We start from the raw sequence: 16,539 nt of genomic DNA on the forward strand, positions 1-16,539 counted from the left end.
AAAGCAAGACCCAACAGGATCAGTTTATAAGTCACTTAACTATACCCCAGAATAACAATCAAGAATATGTATAGAATTACCAAAATAGCCAGTACCCAAGAAGCTAAACTTTGACAATGTCTGCGATCCAATCAAACAATGCCAGGCATGTAAAAACGTGACCCATAAAGAGAATAATCAGTCAATTGAAACTGAACCAGAATTTACACGATGTTAAAATGATCAGAGACGACTTTAGGACAGTTATTATCACTTATATATGTCCAAAGAGTTAAGTAGAAATGTGGAACATATACAAATGGCCAGAATGAAACCTTAGAGATAGAAACTAAATAAATCTACACCTGAAATAATAAATTCACCAAATGGAATTATTAGACTAGACACTGCAGAAAAAAAGATTAGGAACATAAAGATATGAACATTTGAAGATATGCAAAATGAAACTCAGAGTAAAAACAATTTTTTTAAATGAACATAGCATCAGTGAATAGTAGGGCAACTTTAAAAGTCCTAAAACATGAATAATGGGAGTTCCTGAAAAGATCCAGGGAGTCAAATGAACCCTGAGCACAAGAAACATGAAGAAAACCACATAAAACCATATTATAATTAAATTGCTCCAATCCACTGAAAAAGATTAAATCTCCAAAGCAGCCAGAGGAAAAAGACTTGGTCCATACAGAAACAAAAATAAAGGTCAGAGCTCTTATCAGAACCAGCGTGAGTGAGAATATAGAAAACATCTTTAAGGTTTATATTTTTGAGTCCGAGAACTAGTGGAGAGGGGGCAGAGAGAGGGCGACACAGAATCCAAAGCAGGCTCCGGGCTCCGAGCTGTCAGCACAGAGCTCTTGGGGCTCAAATCCAAGAGCAGTGAGATCATAACCTGAGCCCAAGTCAGATGCTTAATGGACTGAGCCACCCAGGTGCCCCCAGAAAACATCTTTAAAGGACTAGGGTTTCCCCCTAATGGAATGTGGAATTCTATGCCTGCCCGCCATCAAGTTCTTTAAAAAATGAAGGTGAATAATGACATTTATAGACATAAAAATGCTAAAAGACTACATCACCAGGAGGACTCCTCCAGGAAGAAGGACATTGATACCACATGGAAATCCGGAGTACCGAAGGGATGAAGGACAACAGAAATTATATCTGTATGGGAAATTTTATAAGATTTGTTATTATTTAAATCTGTTTAAAAACATGACAGTTTAAGGGACTCTGGGTGGCTCAGTCAGTTAAGGGCTTGACTTCAGCTCAGGACATGATCTCACTGCTTGTGAATTTGAGACCTGCCTCTGACAGCTCAGAGCCTGGTGCCTGCTTCAGATTCTTTGTCTCCCTCTCTCTCTGCCCCTCCCCTGCTCACACTCTCTTTCTCTCTCTCTCAAAAATAAACATTAAAAGAATTAAAAAAAAAACATGACAGTTTCGGCAAAAGTATAACAATGGATTGTGGATTTTATAACATATGTAAAGTAAAAAGCATGGCAACAATAGCATAAAGGTGGGCAGGGAGAAATGGGAAGAGGCATGGGATCGATCAACTGGAGGGAGACTGGTAAGTTACACATGTATATGCTATGAAGCCCAAAGCAGTCGCCGAAATAACAAAAAAAGATTTATAACAAGACCACAAAGGAGAGAAAATGGAATCATGTAAAAACTGTGGTAGAGTAATTGCTTTTCCAGGACTCTATGGAAATACCTGTACAAGCGGTCAAAGATATGTCGACAGGAATGAAGACTACAGCATTATTTGTAATGTTAAAAATATAGAACCAAATTAATTTCAAAAGCACACAGAGTGTTAAACACTAGTACAAACGATAGAAGAAACTTCTATGGAAAGTGAGGCCGAGGACAGCTCTGCTTGTTCTTGCTTTTTCATACATATGCTTTAAATAGCTCTTCCCAGGATCTGGGATGACCTTCGCATAAAGGATCCAGAGGTGCACAGGACCCCGAAGTGCTCCAGACGTAGAATGGTAATATAAGTGAGGTCTTCTCCTTCTTAAAGGGAAGGAGATCACAAGACAAAGGCTTTTCAAGCCCAAACATTACGTCCCTGGGTGGGCTCGAACCACCAACCTTTCGGTTAACAGCCGAACGCGCTAACCGATTGCGCCACAGAGACCTGCTCAAGTCTGGCTTTTCATCCCAATAAAGAATGAGCATGCACTCTACGTGGGGAGAGCTACCCACCTCGGCAGGACCACTGTGCAGGTTCCAAAGCCTCGAAAACCCGGGAGGACGAGTCGACGGGGCTAGTTCCTCGCATTTGAAATCCTTGCCTTGGGCGATTCCGAAGGCAGAAGGGCAGCCAGCCGGACTGTTCGTTGCTGTGGCGGGAACCAGAAAATTAAAGGGAAGGTTATGGAGGGCGGGACCAGGAGGAGGTGGGAAGGAGATCAGGGGAAAACACGAAACGTGGAAAGAAGTATGGACGAGACGAAGAGACCTGCCCGGACGGGAGATGGGAAAATTGTTTTGTGGAACAGAATGGGGAGGGAGAAACGGAGAAGAGCGTGAAAGAGGACAGCACGAACATCTGTAGGAGTCCAAGAATAAAAGGGCAAAGGAAGTGTGAATATGTTTACGTAAGAACAAACTGTAGGTATCTGGCAGTGGCGGCCCGCAGGCCTGTGGTGCATGGTCACTGTGCAGTGGTTAGGGCGTTTGTGGCTGCAAGTTCAAACCCGGTAACGGCAGAGTAGTGTCTGACCCATCTTTTTGGGTTGCTCGTCATCCCAGCGCCAGAGTTAGCAGCAGTTGGAGCACACCATACTTGAGTGCAGAGTACACGGCTGACCCCACAGAGCCACGCGGCCACAAGAGGAGTAAATGCCACGGTGCACGAACTGGCAGGCCGCCAGCCAAAGCGAAACTTTGGGAGTTTCCTCGTCTCACTACCCAGCAGAAAACATCCCAAAGGTGAAATACCGCCTTCAGGGAGGCTTGCCTGTAGCCTCCACTAACGAAATAGTGCGGTCATAGCCTTTTTTTCTGGTAAAGATATTTCAAATATCTGTGTGTGTGTGGCGGAGGGGGTGGGGAAGGGCTACACTAAACGAGAACGAGTTTTCGAGTTTAATAAAATGCCAACAAGCGGTCCTGGTCTACCTCAGCTTGTCTTCATCTGCCATTCATTACTAGTTTTTATGGGAACAGTAAATTACTGAACTATAGTTCACATAGAGTAAAAATCACAAATCTTTAGTGTACACTTTGTTGAATGTGGGCAAATGAAATCATCACCCAAATCAAGTTACAAAAAATTGCCATGATCCCAAAAGTGTACACTGATCCCCTTTCCAGGCAATTCAGACCCTATTTCACTTAGTTAATTATCACTTGGAGGTCTATTTCCTATAGGTTACAATTGCTTGTTCTTGAAATTCAAACAAATAAATGCGTATTTTTTTGCATTCGTCTTTTTTTCATGCAACATTATGTTCATTAAATATGTCCATACCGTTATTACATCACTTCTTGATTTGGGTATTATTGGAGTAACTTTGGTGTTATTTAGTATTAATTAGTGCTATTGATGAATATTCTTAGTGTTTTGATGCATAGTCTGTGCTGGACTTTCTGTGTACTTGTACATTCATAGAAGTACTGCAGTTGCTGGGTCATGGAGTTTAACTTTATTAGAAATCACTGGGGCTCCTGGGCGGCTCAGTCAGTTAAGCCTCTGATTTTGGCTCAGGTCATGATCTCATGGTTTGCAAGTTCCAGCCTTAGGTCAGGCTCTGTGCTGAGAGAGCTCAGCCTGCCTCAGATTCTGTGTCTCTCTCTGCCCCTGCCCCACTCATACTCTGTATCTCTCTCTCTCTCTCTCCAAAATAAAAAAATTTAAAAAAAAAGAGATTGCCAATATTCCTCTAGAATGATTTTGAACCAGCAACTACAGTTGCAATTGCTCTACATTCTTATCAGCATTTGGTGTATTAATTACTTTAAATACAGTCATGCTGGAGGGTGTAGAATGTTATATCTCCTTATATTTTAATTGTATTTCCCAAAGGAGTAAAAATATCTGGAATATTTCTGATAACTTTTGGTCATTAAGATATCTTACTTTCTGAGGAAAGACTATTCAAATATTTTACCTATTTTTATTTGGTTTAGTTTTTTACCACTGATTTATAAAAATAATTGAGACATTTTATTTATTTATTTATTTATTTATTTATTTATTTATTGGGACAGAAGGGGAGGGGCAGAAAGGGAAAGAATCCCAAGCAGGCTCTGAGCTGAGAGTCCTATGTGGGATTTGATCTCATGAAGCATGAGATCGCCACCCAAGCTGAAATCTAGAATTTGAAAGGCTTAACAGACTGAGCCACCCAGGCACCCCTGAGACATTTTAAAGTAATAATGTGACTAATATATTTTCTCGATTTGTGACTTGACTTTCATATGGTGATTTTTCATGAGTATAAGTGTTTAATTTGGGTGAAATTTTTTAGCTTTATTTTTTTGTTTATATTTATGCCTTTTTATGTTCTATAAGAAATCTTTGTACCAAATATTGTGAATATATTCTCCCAAATTCTCTATGAGCTCTAGAATTTTAGTCACAATTTAAAAATCTGTGATATGTTCTTCTCAAAATCAAAATAGTCTTAGGAGCTATCAATGACAAGGAATAGAAAATACTTCTAAAATGCTCTTAAGAGAATCTATTAGGGACTTGGGATGATGGTGTTAGCAATACTCCATGTTCACAGGAAGATTCAGAAATTATCCTTCAAACCTGTCAAGTGCTGAGTGAAAATGACTCTTTTGGAAATCTCTACAACGCAGTTTGCCCCTGGTTGCAAGGGCTGTTTACTGGATCTAGTGAAAGTCTGCATAGATAACCTGCACAGGTATTTTCTGAATTACAGTCTTCCCAAGGCTATCTCCAGTGAGTGATTCTCCCATAATATTTGGCTTCCTTTAAATGGCATTCTATTCTATTTTTTTATTAAATATATATATATATTTTTTTTTTTTTTTTTTTTTGAGAGAGAGAGACAGGGTGCCAGCAGGGGAGAGGCAAAGAGAGTGGGAATTCCAAGCAGGTTCCAGGCTCTGAGCTGTCAGCGCAGAGCCCTACCCTGGGTTCGAACTCCGGAACTGTGAGATCATTACCTGAGCAGAAGTCAGACGCCCAACCGATTGAGCCACCCAAGCACCCTGATTTTATATTTTTTAGATGGCATTTAAAAAAGCCCTGAGAGCCTATCATGCGCGCGCACGCACGCACACACACACACTTACACTTGTCATATTTGAACACTTACCTCCTTCACACATTCCCCTTCCTCACTCCTCCTGGGCAGGGACCTGACCCACAATCTATCCAGCACCAATTCCAGAAGGTCCCGGGGTGGATCCAACATCCCCCAGGATTGACAACTCTACCAATTCCGTATCTCTCCTACTCCAGACCTTAACGACAAGCATTTGCAGCTACCGCACGCCCACGTCATAAGGTGCCTTTGCGCGCCAGGTTCACGGCTCTAAGCCCCAGGAGCCCAAGGCCTCTTTGATGCCGGTGTCTGTGCGGGAACACCGAGGCTGGGTGGGTCAGGCGCGATTCTCCCTCCTGGCGTCGCTTTCAGCCCTGCTTGGGAAATCGGGTCTGCACCTTCGTCTTCCTGGATCTCCTCTTTCGCGACGGAAGTGCATGCTTGTAACTGCTTCTTGCACCACACCCCCGGTCTGTCCAAAAGGTGCCAGAGCTACACCTGCTCTTTCCCTGCAGTCCGCCCTGTCTGCGGGAGCTCCGGCGCCAGGATCTGGCCCAGCGAGCTCAGCCCCAGGCTGGGAGCTCCTCGCAGGCCAGGAGGACAAAGGCCACACGGCTTCCGCTGGTGGGAAAGCACGCGGGGCGTCACCGGAGGGCCTCCGCTCCAGCGCCACATTCCCTTTGGAACCAAGTCGGAAGGAGGCACCCCTTCCAGGAGCAAGGAGGCCAGAAACCTGTCTTCGCACGGAGGCTCCCGGGGCCAGCGCGCCCTTTGTCTTCCTGCCCCAGCTGGCCACGGTTCCTCGTCTCTCACCCGGCTTCTCCTTCCCGCTGCTTCTCTCCCACTCCCGCTGTGTCCTTGGGGACAGGAAGCCGCCCTCTCCGTCCTCCCCGTCCTCTCCCCGCCCCCCCCATCTCCACCCCTACCCGCACTCCCCGCGGAAAGGACCCGTCGCCTCTCCCATGCTTGCGGAGCAACCTTTTGTAACAACGGGAGGAGAGAGGAACTGCGGTCGGAGGCAACCGGTTCCCGCGCTGGTTCTCACGGCCCAGCCCGTCGAGGGGCCCGGCTCGAGCCCGGAATCCTTGCTTCTCCTTGAGCTGCCAGAGCCTGCGGCGCCCGGAGCTGGCCAAGTCAGCGTCTCTCCCACCGCACCCCAGGGAAGAGCTGGAATATCCTGTGGGGGTAACCCAGAAGAGACACCTGGCAAGCGGTCCAACCGAAGCCCGGACTCTGCGCCCCGGGCCACTTCTCGGCGTCGCTTCCGTCGGCGCGTGCAGCCCTCGCGGGGCCTTGGAGAGCGGAGGAATGATGGAGAAGGACGCACTCTCCAGTGGCAATAAAAAATCCCACTTTCTCCCAACTTGCCTCACCGTCCTCCCCACTCCTCCATTCTAACACCTCCAGGAAAGAAGAATGGTGGTCTTGCTTTTCTTGCAGATTTGTTTTTGTCCATGACTCCCTTTCCTTTAACGGACATGTATTCACATATCCACAAATTACTAGTAGAATGACATTTTTACCAGCCTTTCCCCAAGTACGGTATATTGAAATTACTTAAGTATCTGTCATTGGTCTTTAGTTTTACGCTGGTATACTTATCATTACACCATTATCATTAACACCAGAATGAAAGTGTGACAAATGCAATAACACATATAAAAAACATGATGTTGCTTGATAATGGTTAGAAAAAGTGTATATTCATTCATGTGAATTTGAAGAAAGGACAAGCCTAATCTGTGGGGGTAGACATCCCTAAAACAGCAAGGATGGATAGGCATTACCTGGAAAGTGTATCAAAGGGCCATGCTTGGATGAGAGAAAATTTGTCTCGATCCTGGTGTGATTAAACATTTCAATATTTAAATAGCTGTCCATTAATGATTTGGGCATTTTGTTCCATGAATACACATTACTAATTTCCTTTTTAGGATAAAATTGACTATCCAACGTTAGAGACTACAACGTAGACCACGACCAGTTTGGAGTGTATTGCAAACTCTTTAAAATCTGTTCTTTTTGTGTACAGCAGTCTCACTAATGTTTGAAATAGTTCCACCAAAAACAAAACAAACCAAAAAAAAAAAAAAAAAGAAAAAAGAAAAGAAAAGAAAAAACAACTCTCCATAAGACTAGACCATTTCCTTAGTGGAAGCTACATACAGGGATCATTGAGAGCTTCCACTTCATCTTTAGATATTTTCTGTTAAATTGGGAGATGTGGAGCGCGTCCAGGGTTTCTCTGGGACAGCGCTGCATAGAGCTTAGTGCACTATTGTTTGTTTTTTCCTTCCTCCTGACCGTATCGCACTTGGTGGTGGCCTGCGAAAAGTGTGGCTCTTTGCGTGCAGGTAAGGAGAGCGGCCCGTGTAGTTTCAAACACAAAGTAAAATGGAAAGCCTTGCCGTGACTCGGATTCGAACCGAGGTTGCTGCGGCCACAACGCAGAGTACTAACCACTATACGATCACGGCGCGCCACTCTACCGGCGGTGAACTCAGTTCTTGCTCTGACAAATGGGATGAAATTCATTCCAGTTACTGTGCTGCTTTGTTGTTGGATAACTGCAGGTACTCGTGCTGTTCCCTCGTGTCTTGCCTTCGTTTTCCCCCTCCCCATTCGAATTCATTTATCATCTCCCCTGCATCCAGCCCAGCCTGTGCGTCTGCACAGGCCTCTGCGGGGTATCCTGCGGTGTCCATGCCTCCCCCGTTTCTTTCCCTCCTCCATACGTTTCTCCTTTTGATGCCCCCACCTCTCACTCCGGCTCCCACCCCACCGACCGCGGCTGAGCCGAGCATCATCAGCACAGATGGGCGGGTGAAGACGGCACAACCCGAGGAGCCATCACGAGAACCCACCAGGCGTTCAGCTTCTCTTGGGCACCTCTTGCATCAGGCTCGGGGAGTCGCAGCCCTGGGCGTCTCTGGGGGGCTCTGGTATCTGACGCGAGCGTGGAACAAGGTGTGGAGGAGGCTGTTCAGCTGGCTGCCTTCTGCCGTTGGAATCGCCCAACGAACGGGTTTCAAACGGGACGAACACTGCATCGCATCGCAACTCTTCTCCGATTTTCCGAGGCTTTGGAGCCTGCAGTGCTGTCCGGAAAAGGCGGTTGGCTCCCCCTAGCGTTGCGTGAGTGCTTGCTCTCTGTTCTATGAAAACGTGTGCTTCCACGGGTCTCTGTGGCGCAATCGGTTAGCGCGTTCGGCTGTTAACCGAAAGGTTGGTGGTTCGAGCCCACCCAGGGACGCACCCGTCGTGGTTTTTTTTTTTTTTTTTTAGATCGTGAAAGTCGTTTCTTTCTATCTTGTCCATCCCCTCCCCTAAAGGCAGAGAAACTCCTCTGCAGAGAAACTCCTCTATTATCCTCCTGTCCATACTGGTCTTGTGCACAACAGAAGGACCTAAGTCAAGATCATCACGGATCCTCAAAGACCTCGGGAGGAAAAGAGGTCACCAGGAATCCTCAAGAGTAAACATCGTTACCCTGAGTTCGTTTCAACAACAAGGCTTCTTTGCTTGTACTAATATTTATTTAAGCCTTTCCATATAGTTACCAAATTTTAATTTCCATATAGTTACCAAAATTAATTTGGTTTTATGCTTTTACTATTATAAATAATACTGCTGTCATATCCAGTCAATACTTGTATACACATCTACATGGTAGAATGCAATTGTTCTATCATAGTCTTTAGTCTTTACATGGTTTCTATAGGATTCCACTTTTTCTCCTTTGATGGTTTATTAGCTATAACTCTCTTGTTATTTCAGCTACTGCTTTGGGCTTCATAGCATATACATCTGTAACTTACCACAGTTGCCTTTAAGTGATCTCATATCTCTTCACATTTCTCCTCTACCAGCCTTTATGCTAGTTTTGTCATGCATTTTACTTTGTGTATGTTATAAACCTCACAATCCATTGTCATTACCTTTGTTTAATCTGTCTCTTGGTATTAGGGATTTAAGTAATAAAAAAAAAAATCCTATATTTTCCCATGGAAATATCCTTTCTGTTGTTCTTTATCTCCTTGGGTACATACAGATTCCCATCTAGTATCAGTGTCCTTCCCAGAGGACTTTTTAAACATTTCTTGCAATGTGAATCTGTTGGTGATGAAGTCTTTCAGCATTTGTATGTCTGTAAATGTCATTAGTCACTTTCATTTTTGAAAGACTTTGGGGGGGGGAGGCAAAGAATTCCACCGTTGAATTCCTCCCCCATCCTTTAAAGATGTTGCTCAACTGTCTTTTTTTTTCTTTCTAAAGGGACATTTATTTCTTTTCCAAATGTTACAGTAAAACCAGGTGGAAGAGAATGTTTTTAACAGTTAGAAAAAAAAAAGTACAAATCTAGGGTTTGGCCATTAAAAGTTATTTACAACAATGGGAGGGGGAAAAAAGACAACAAGAAGTTGTTTTACATTATAGACCTCCCCCTCCCCCCAACGCCTAATACTTGCTTACCAAGTCAAAAAAGAGACACAGTCGATTCACAAGCTGGAGGTTTGAATTTGAGTAAGACATTTATAAAAACCTAGACAGGGGCAGTGTCCTCCCCAGCCCAGGTGCCACTAGGCACAGAACAAGAGACTAAAAACTCAACAGGGGTGGGGGGGGGAGGGGGAGGCTGGACACTCAGGGTTTGAGGGTGTAGGCACCCCACATCTGGCTCAGGGATTTGGGAAATAGGGAAAATGTCTTTTCTACTTGGAAAAGAATTGGGGAAGAAAACCAGCAATTGCCTTCTGCAGGGGTGGGGACAGGACAGGTAAGGCCAGGAGCAGGAGCATTTCACATCACTAACCTAACTTGGGAAACTGCAAGGGACCACCTTCAACTGGCCTTAAGAGGAAGGCCAAATGGATGATGGGAGAATCCACAGGAGGGAAAAGGAGAGGGAATGTGGCTGGGAGGGAGCAACAGCCCCTTCCTTTCTGGGCACAGGAAGGCAGTCAGGGGACCTGGTCCAGGCAGTGACCTTACAAGGACAGCACAGTTTTTGCAGCTTAGAGATCACCCACCTGCCCCCACCCAGCTACTCATTCTGCTCGCTGGAGTGTGTAGGGCCACTCTCCCGCCCAGAGGGAGTGGATGGTCCTGTAGCCTGGGCCCCTGCCTCTTCTTTGGTGTCTCCTCTCTTGGAGGCAGCACTAGCCTCTGCCCCCTTGGCCTGGGGCTCCTGACCCTCCGGGCAGCAACAGCCTTCCCTTCCTGGGCTGTGCCTTCCTCGCCGCAGGCACCGATCTCCCCCTGCTCCTGCTCTTCCTCTGTGGGTGAGGAGGCAGAAGAATCACCCTTACCCTCCTTCCGATTTCTCTTGAAGGACAGACCACTCAATTTGAAAGCCTTCTTGAAAGAAAATTTCTTCTTCTTTTCGGGGGTCTCCTTGGCGGGGACATCCGCCTTGACCTCACCGCCCTGGCTAGGGGATGCTGGCTCGATGGCATCGCCAGTGGCCCCGGCTGCTTCCTCTGTTCCGTTCATGGGGGGCGATTCCCCTTCACCCTTGGGGAGAAGTCTCCATTGCTTTTCACGTGGTCATTCTCCATCTGTTGGCCTTAGCAGGGGAAGCGCCTGCTGCCTCCTAGGCGGTCACGTCGCCCCGGGGAGCCTTGGAGCTCTGGCTGCCCATGATGGGGGGAGGTCTGCTGGGGGGGCGCCCGGAGCCGCCCCGGGCTCGCGCTGCAGAGGATAGTTCAGCCAGGTCCGCCTGGCCGGCGGAGGGGTGGGGCTCGCGCCTGAGGGGGAGGGGGAGGGGTGGGGGGTGGGGAACCGAGCTGCACCCCCTCTCCGCGCCCGACCCGCTAGCTGTGCCCAACGCCGCCCAACTCCGCGCCAGAATGCCCTCAACTGTCTTATCATTTGTGCTGGTTCTGATGAGAAGTCTGACATCATCTTTATTTTTTTCTGTATGTACCTTAACCTTAAAACAAAATTGCCAGTTGTTTTACCAGCAAAAGATCAGTTTGTTCAGGAATAGCAGAGAATTACAATCCCAGACAAGCAAGCTAAAGCAAACCCATAGATAAGTGCACAGAACAAAAGAGAGGTATGCTCTTTTATACAGGAAAGCGGGAAGTTGGGAAGACTATTATTATAAATAACTACTTTGGCTCAAACTAGGAGTTTTAAGTATAGGGGCTTCCCATTGGCTGAGTTGTGACTGTTTCATTGGCTGGGCTGTTGCCAATGAATGAGAAAATGAGAAAAGATGAGAAAAGCCTCTCATCTTTCTGCAGGGTAGCAAAAGTAGTGTCTTCCTACAAGGTCCACCTTTTACAGTTGGATTTGGAACTGAGAGCAAATGGTAAGGCATGAGAGCCCCCCCCCCCCCCCCCCCCCGTTGAGCCTCCCCACTACATTTCAGTAAGGTACCATGTCTTTTTTCCTCTGGCTGCTTTAAAGGTACCCCCCCCCCCCATGGATTTGAGCAATTTAGTTTTGATGTAACTTGGTGTGAGTTTTTAAATAGTCCTTGTGTTCTTTCATTGTATCCATTTGGCTTCTTGGGTGGGTGAGCTTATAATTTTCATTATGACTGAGGGGCGCCTACATGGCTCAGTTAAGCCTCTGACTTGGGCTCGGGTCATAATCTCGCCCTCCCTGGGTTCCAGCCCCGCATCAGGCTCTGTGCTGACAGCTCAGAGCCTGGAGCCTGCTTCGGATTCTGTGTCTCCCTCTCTCTCTGCCGCTCCCCCACTCACACTCTTTCTCTCTCTCTCTCAAAAAGAAATAAAACATAAAGAATATTAAATAAAAAATTTTTCATTATGATTGGAAATTTTTCTCATTGCTTCTTCAAACATTTTTACTTCAAAAAATTTTCTCCTGCAGTCTTTTCAGGGATTCCAATCACTCATATATTAGGCCTTTTAAAGTTGCCCTACTATTCACTGATGCTATGTTAAAAGCTTTCTGGGAGCGCCTGGGTGGCTCAGTCGGTTGAGCGTCCGACTTGGGCTCTAAGTCATGATCTCGCGGTTTGTGAGGTCCAGCCCCGCGTCTGGCTCTGTGCTGACAGCTGAGCCTGGAGCCTGCTTCGGATCCTGTGTCTCCTCCTCTCTCTGCCCCTCCCATGCTCATGCTCTGTCTCTGTCTTTCAATAATAAACAAACGTTAAGGAAAAAAAAAAACAACTTAAAAAAAAAGGTTTTTTTTTTCTTTGCGTTTCACTTTGGATATTTCCATTGTTCATGGCTTTATGTTCCCTAATATTTTTTTACACAATGTCTAATCTGCTCTTAATTCCATCTGGTGAATTTATTAACTCAGATGTTATAGTTTTCCTCCTTTAACTTTGATCCTGGTCATTTGTGTATGTTCCACATTTCCAACTTAACTCTTTGGGCATATGTAACACATAGTATCTATTTTAAAGTCTTCTCTGCTAGTTTTAACATCTTGTCAGTTCTCGTTCAGTTTCAATTGCTTATTCTCCTCCTTTGGGTTTTGTTTTTCTGCCTCTTGCATGCCTGGCAGACATTGTCACAGTGTACCTTCTTGGATACTGGCTACTTTGGTATTCCTATAAATTTTTTTTTGAGTTTTGTCCTGGGGCACAGTCAAGGGTGTGGCCTGCTCTCCAAGGTGACTGGGAGCAGACACACAGCGGCCAGGCCTGGTAGTCGAGTGCTGAGAAGGCTTTCAGGTGGCGGTGGGACTCCGGCCTTGCTTGTGTTGTTTTTTTGTGTGTTAGTTTTCTAAATGGAAACGCAACAGCGCGCCCGCCGAGGCCGCCTTGGCTCAAGCCATCGTTCTTTCTGCGTTTTAAAGGACAATAGATATATGGGGGGGGGGGGGGGGGGGGGGGGGGGGCGGGGCGGGGCGGGGGGGGAGTGTGGAGGAGGGGCTCGTAAAAGGAAGTTGTTTCCGCCCGGTTTCGAACCGGGGACCTTTCGCGTGTGAGGCGAACGTGATAACCACTACACTACGGAAACGAGCCAGGCGGCTGGGTCTTCGGCTCTAACCCCCAAAAGCGGCATTTCGGCCACACCCGTTGGGCCCGCCGACTTCGCTTGAACTGCCCAAGGCCCTGAAAGCAGCCGCGCCCCTGCGGGCGAGGAGCCTGCGGGCGAGGAGCCCGCGCCCCCGGAGCGGTCCCGGCAAAGGACCCCGCGCCTCCCCTGACAACGGGACCCTGGCGCCCTCAGCAGCCTGGCCTCGGGAACCGCACCGAACGCAGGGTGTCCGCCTCCAGGACGAGGGGCCCCAGGGCAGACGTCGGGTGCACGCTCTTCCTCCGTCAGCCCTTTGGCTCTGCGCCGCCCCGCGGCCCTCCTGGCAGAGGGGTCCTTCCGATTCCTGCCGCCATCGCTTATTCTACTCGGCTCCTTTAGTCCAATATTTTAATCATGCCTGTGTGTTTTAGTCAGTACCGTAGCAAAGGCCACATCTTAGGACATCTGGCTGTTTTAAAATATCGAACACGAATACAGGCCAATCCACGATTCCCGGCCTGGAATGAATTCGTTCGAAGACCACATAGAGTAAGTATAAATCTATTCAGGAGCCAGGGACAGTGCACGCAGATTTCATGATTATTCGATTTCCTCCTCATCCCTCTTGAGATTCGTTTTGAAGAACAGTTTTGTTTTACCTTTCACAATACCTGACACTTCTTTTATTTGCCTTTTATAATTTTCCCGTTCAACAGGTCAAGGAATGCGATTTTTAACCTAGGACAGGTCAAGAGGTAAAGGCGGTTTTCACAGAAAGCATGTGCCTGGAGGGGTTTTCAAGCTCACCTCACAGCAAAATGCTAGCCGACCAATGCTGGGAAAGACTAATGTTCTTTCTTTCTTTGCTTTTCTTTCTTGTCCCTCTCCCCTTTTCTCTTTTTCCTTTAGAAGTACAGCTTAAGAAGTTTGGCGAAGAATATGCCATTTTCTCCAGCGGTTGATCTTAGTGCAATGGTTACTGCGTGGCCTTCTCGCTCAAAGTTCAAGTGCTCCAACCCGAAGGAAGTGCGGGCAGCATACTCACTGGACACCAGCCCACAGTGCTCTGCTTTGTTCTGCTTTGGCTCAAAATGCAGTTAGGGATGCACCATCGTCACCAGCAACCAGAGGACCTGCTTCCAAAAGATGTGGCCTTCAAAGTAGCTTTCCATCATTGAATTTCTTTAGGTCACCCTCCCCCCTTTCCTTCCCTCCAAATTCTATTTTTCTCCTACCACCCCCAGCCAGGGGAGAGGATTCACTGTCTTTCTGTCGTGTCCGGACCCTCTGTGGTTGTACGTGGACAGGAGGAAGGAGTATTTGAACCTTCCCTCCCAGGAGCAAGACGTGCAGTCGGGGCTGGAGAACCACAAACTAATACACTTGGATCAGCTGGGTTCCCGCAAACCCAGTGGAGCGGTCCTTGGAGCCTCTCTGTTGGCTGAAACGGAAGGCACGTGGGATTCCACACCCCGCAAGAGGAGCTACGCTGAGGGGCCCCGGCCCTAACCCCTTGCCCTCGAGGACAGGCCTGGAAGAGGGACAGAGCCGCCCCCTCACTCCCCCCCGCAACACCACTCCCCCCGGAAAAGAACAACGGCGGCTCAAACCCACGATCCCTAGACTTAGGGATGAGGGAGCCAAGGTGCCAGCGTTAAACTGATCTCCCGCCTGTGTCGGGAGAGTCGTTTGCCCGAATCAGCAAGCCGGTTGTGTGGCTCCGAGACGGCAATTAACAAAAGCAGCAGCAGGATTTTCGGACAAAGCAGGCGTGCGGCGTGTGGCTGGGGGGCCGGGGGCGGGGGGGGGGGGGCGGGCGGGACCCTAGTCCAGTCCAGGGCTGCAGAGCCTGCCTCGAAAGCCGTCTCGGTCCGCGCCGCCTCTGTCGCTGCGTCCCAAACTTTGGGGGGATGTTGGGGACTGCGGGGTCTCACTCCGGGCGCTTCCCCTCCCCGCCTCTTCGCGGCGACCTTGTGTCCACACGCAGCCACGGGTGCGGCCTGGACGGGGCGACTTGTGGACCTGGCGGGGCCCCGGGGCGCAACCGCTGTCCCGCACAGTGTAAGGTCTTTGTTGTGGGGCATTTTTTATAGAGGGAACGGCCTTAGGGGACAGTTACTGAGAGGGGTGCGCGTCACCCAGAGCAAACAGACGGGAAATAGCCACCGCTTAGCGCGGAGAGTACTCCTGCTTCTTAAAAAGAAGCGGCTGGCAGCTCCCTGGTGGTCTAGTGGCTAGGATTCGGCGCTTTCACCGCCGCGGCCCGGGTTCGATTCCCGGTCAGGGAAGGCATTTTTTTAATGGTTCTACATGCACGAATCTGGATCTTCATCCCCACGTGGGGGGTGGGCAGGGGCAGGTCTCCGGGTCCAGGCTGTCTCCAGGCTCTGCTGCTGGCAGTTCAGAGCCTGGAGCCTGCTTCGGATTCTGTGTTTCCCTCTCTCTGCTCCTCCCCCGCTTGCACGCTGCCTCGCTCTCTCCATCTCTTCTCAAAAATAAATAAACATTGAAAGATTTGGTCAAATAGAATTTTAAAAAATGACAGAAAGCAAAGGGCCCTCTATTTCTGAAAGAAAGGCAAGAGAGGAGCCTTGCAGCTTGAGAGGAATGAAAGGGAAAGACAAGGGGGAGGTGGGGAGTCCCACTGCTCTTGGCTTGCAAGGAGCTCTCTCATGCCTCACAGCTGTGCAAGTCCCCCAGTTTCTGCAGCTTCCAGAAGCTCCAAGGTCCAAGGGATAAAAACTTTCAATTTGTGCTTTGGTCAAAATCAGGAGTCCCGCCTGAGATGTGGGATTCTGAATCCAGGATGTGAAAATCCTGGGCCCTTACTTCCAGGGGAGAGGCAATAAAGCCCCAAAGCAGGGGCCTCTGGAGAGCTGAGCTCTCATTTGAAGCTGTCTCAGTTCTTTCTGAAGACTTTGCTCCTGGTATATTATGCATATGAATTTTGCGTATCACATGGCCTAAATTTGACACAGCAGAAAGCTCTGTATTCAGGAAGGGGTGAGGAGCCACTACAGTGAAGTTGCCTTACATGTGAAAAATGAAACTAATAATAACACTGCTAGTTATATTTGAATGGGAAAAAAAATATCCTTTCAGAAACTGAGTAAAAACTATTTTCTTTGAAAAACTTTATTCTTTTCTGAAGGACCTTGCTTGAAAATGCAAGAAATATAAGAGACCTCATTTGCATCCTTGGACTCCAAAGAACCCTGGAAATAGATTCAAGCTGGCTGAAGGGGGCAAGAAGAGTTGAAAACCGGGTTTGAGCATACCAAGCCTGCCTTCTAAGAAAGCACACACAGTTACAAAGAGCCAAATTCTGGCAATCCAAGAAAACA

General features: G+C 47.7%; 5 non-coding genes and 1 pseudogene across 5 annotated transcripts; 2 read left to right on the top strand and 4 right to left on the bottom strand.

The window, feature by feature from the left end:
* Positions 1–2,069: 2,069 nt before the first annotated feature.
* On the bottom strand, positions 2,070–2,143 carry TRNAN-GUU. Its single transcript has one exon. It is a non-coding gene; the product is annotated as a tRNA-Asn (tRNA).
* A 5,511-nt stretch (positions 2,144–7,654) lies between these two features.
* Positions 7,655–7,726, bottom strand: TRNAH-GUG. Its single transcript has one exon. It is a non-coding gene; the product is annotated as a tRNA-His (tRNA).
* Positions 7,727–8,428: 702 nt separating this feature from the next.
* Positions 8,429–8,502, top strand: TRNAN-GUU. Its single transcript has one exon. It is a non-coding gene; the product is annotated as a tRNA-Asn (tRNA).
* A 1,017-nt stretch (positions 8,503–9,519) lies between these two features.
* Positions 9,520–11,084, bottom strand: LOC122481084 (annotated as a pseudogene).
* Positions 11,085–13,122: 2,038 nt separating this feature from the next.
* TRNAV-CAC lies at positions 13,123–13,195 on the bottom strand. The gene has a single exon. It is a non-coding gene; the product is annotated as a tRNA-Val (tRNA).
* A 2,216-nt stretch (positions 13,196–15,411) lies between these two features.
* TRNAE-UUC lies at positions 15,412–15,483 on the top strand. The gene has a single exon. It is a non-coding gene; the product is annotated as a tRNA-Glu (tRNA).
* The last annotated feature ends 1,056 nt before the right edge of the window (positions 15,484–16,539 follow it).

This window comes from Prionailurus bengalensis, chromosome C1 (assembly GCF_016509475.1).
Source record: "Prionailurus bengalensis isolate Pbe53 chromosome C1, Fcat_Pben_1.1_paternal_pri, whole genome shotgun sequence".
Taxonomy (NCBI): domain Eukaryota; kingdom Metazoa; phylum Chordata; class Mammalia; order Carnivora; family Felidae; genus Prionailurus; species Prionailurus bengalensis.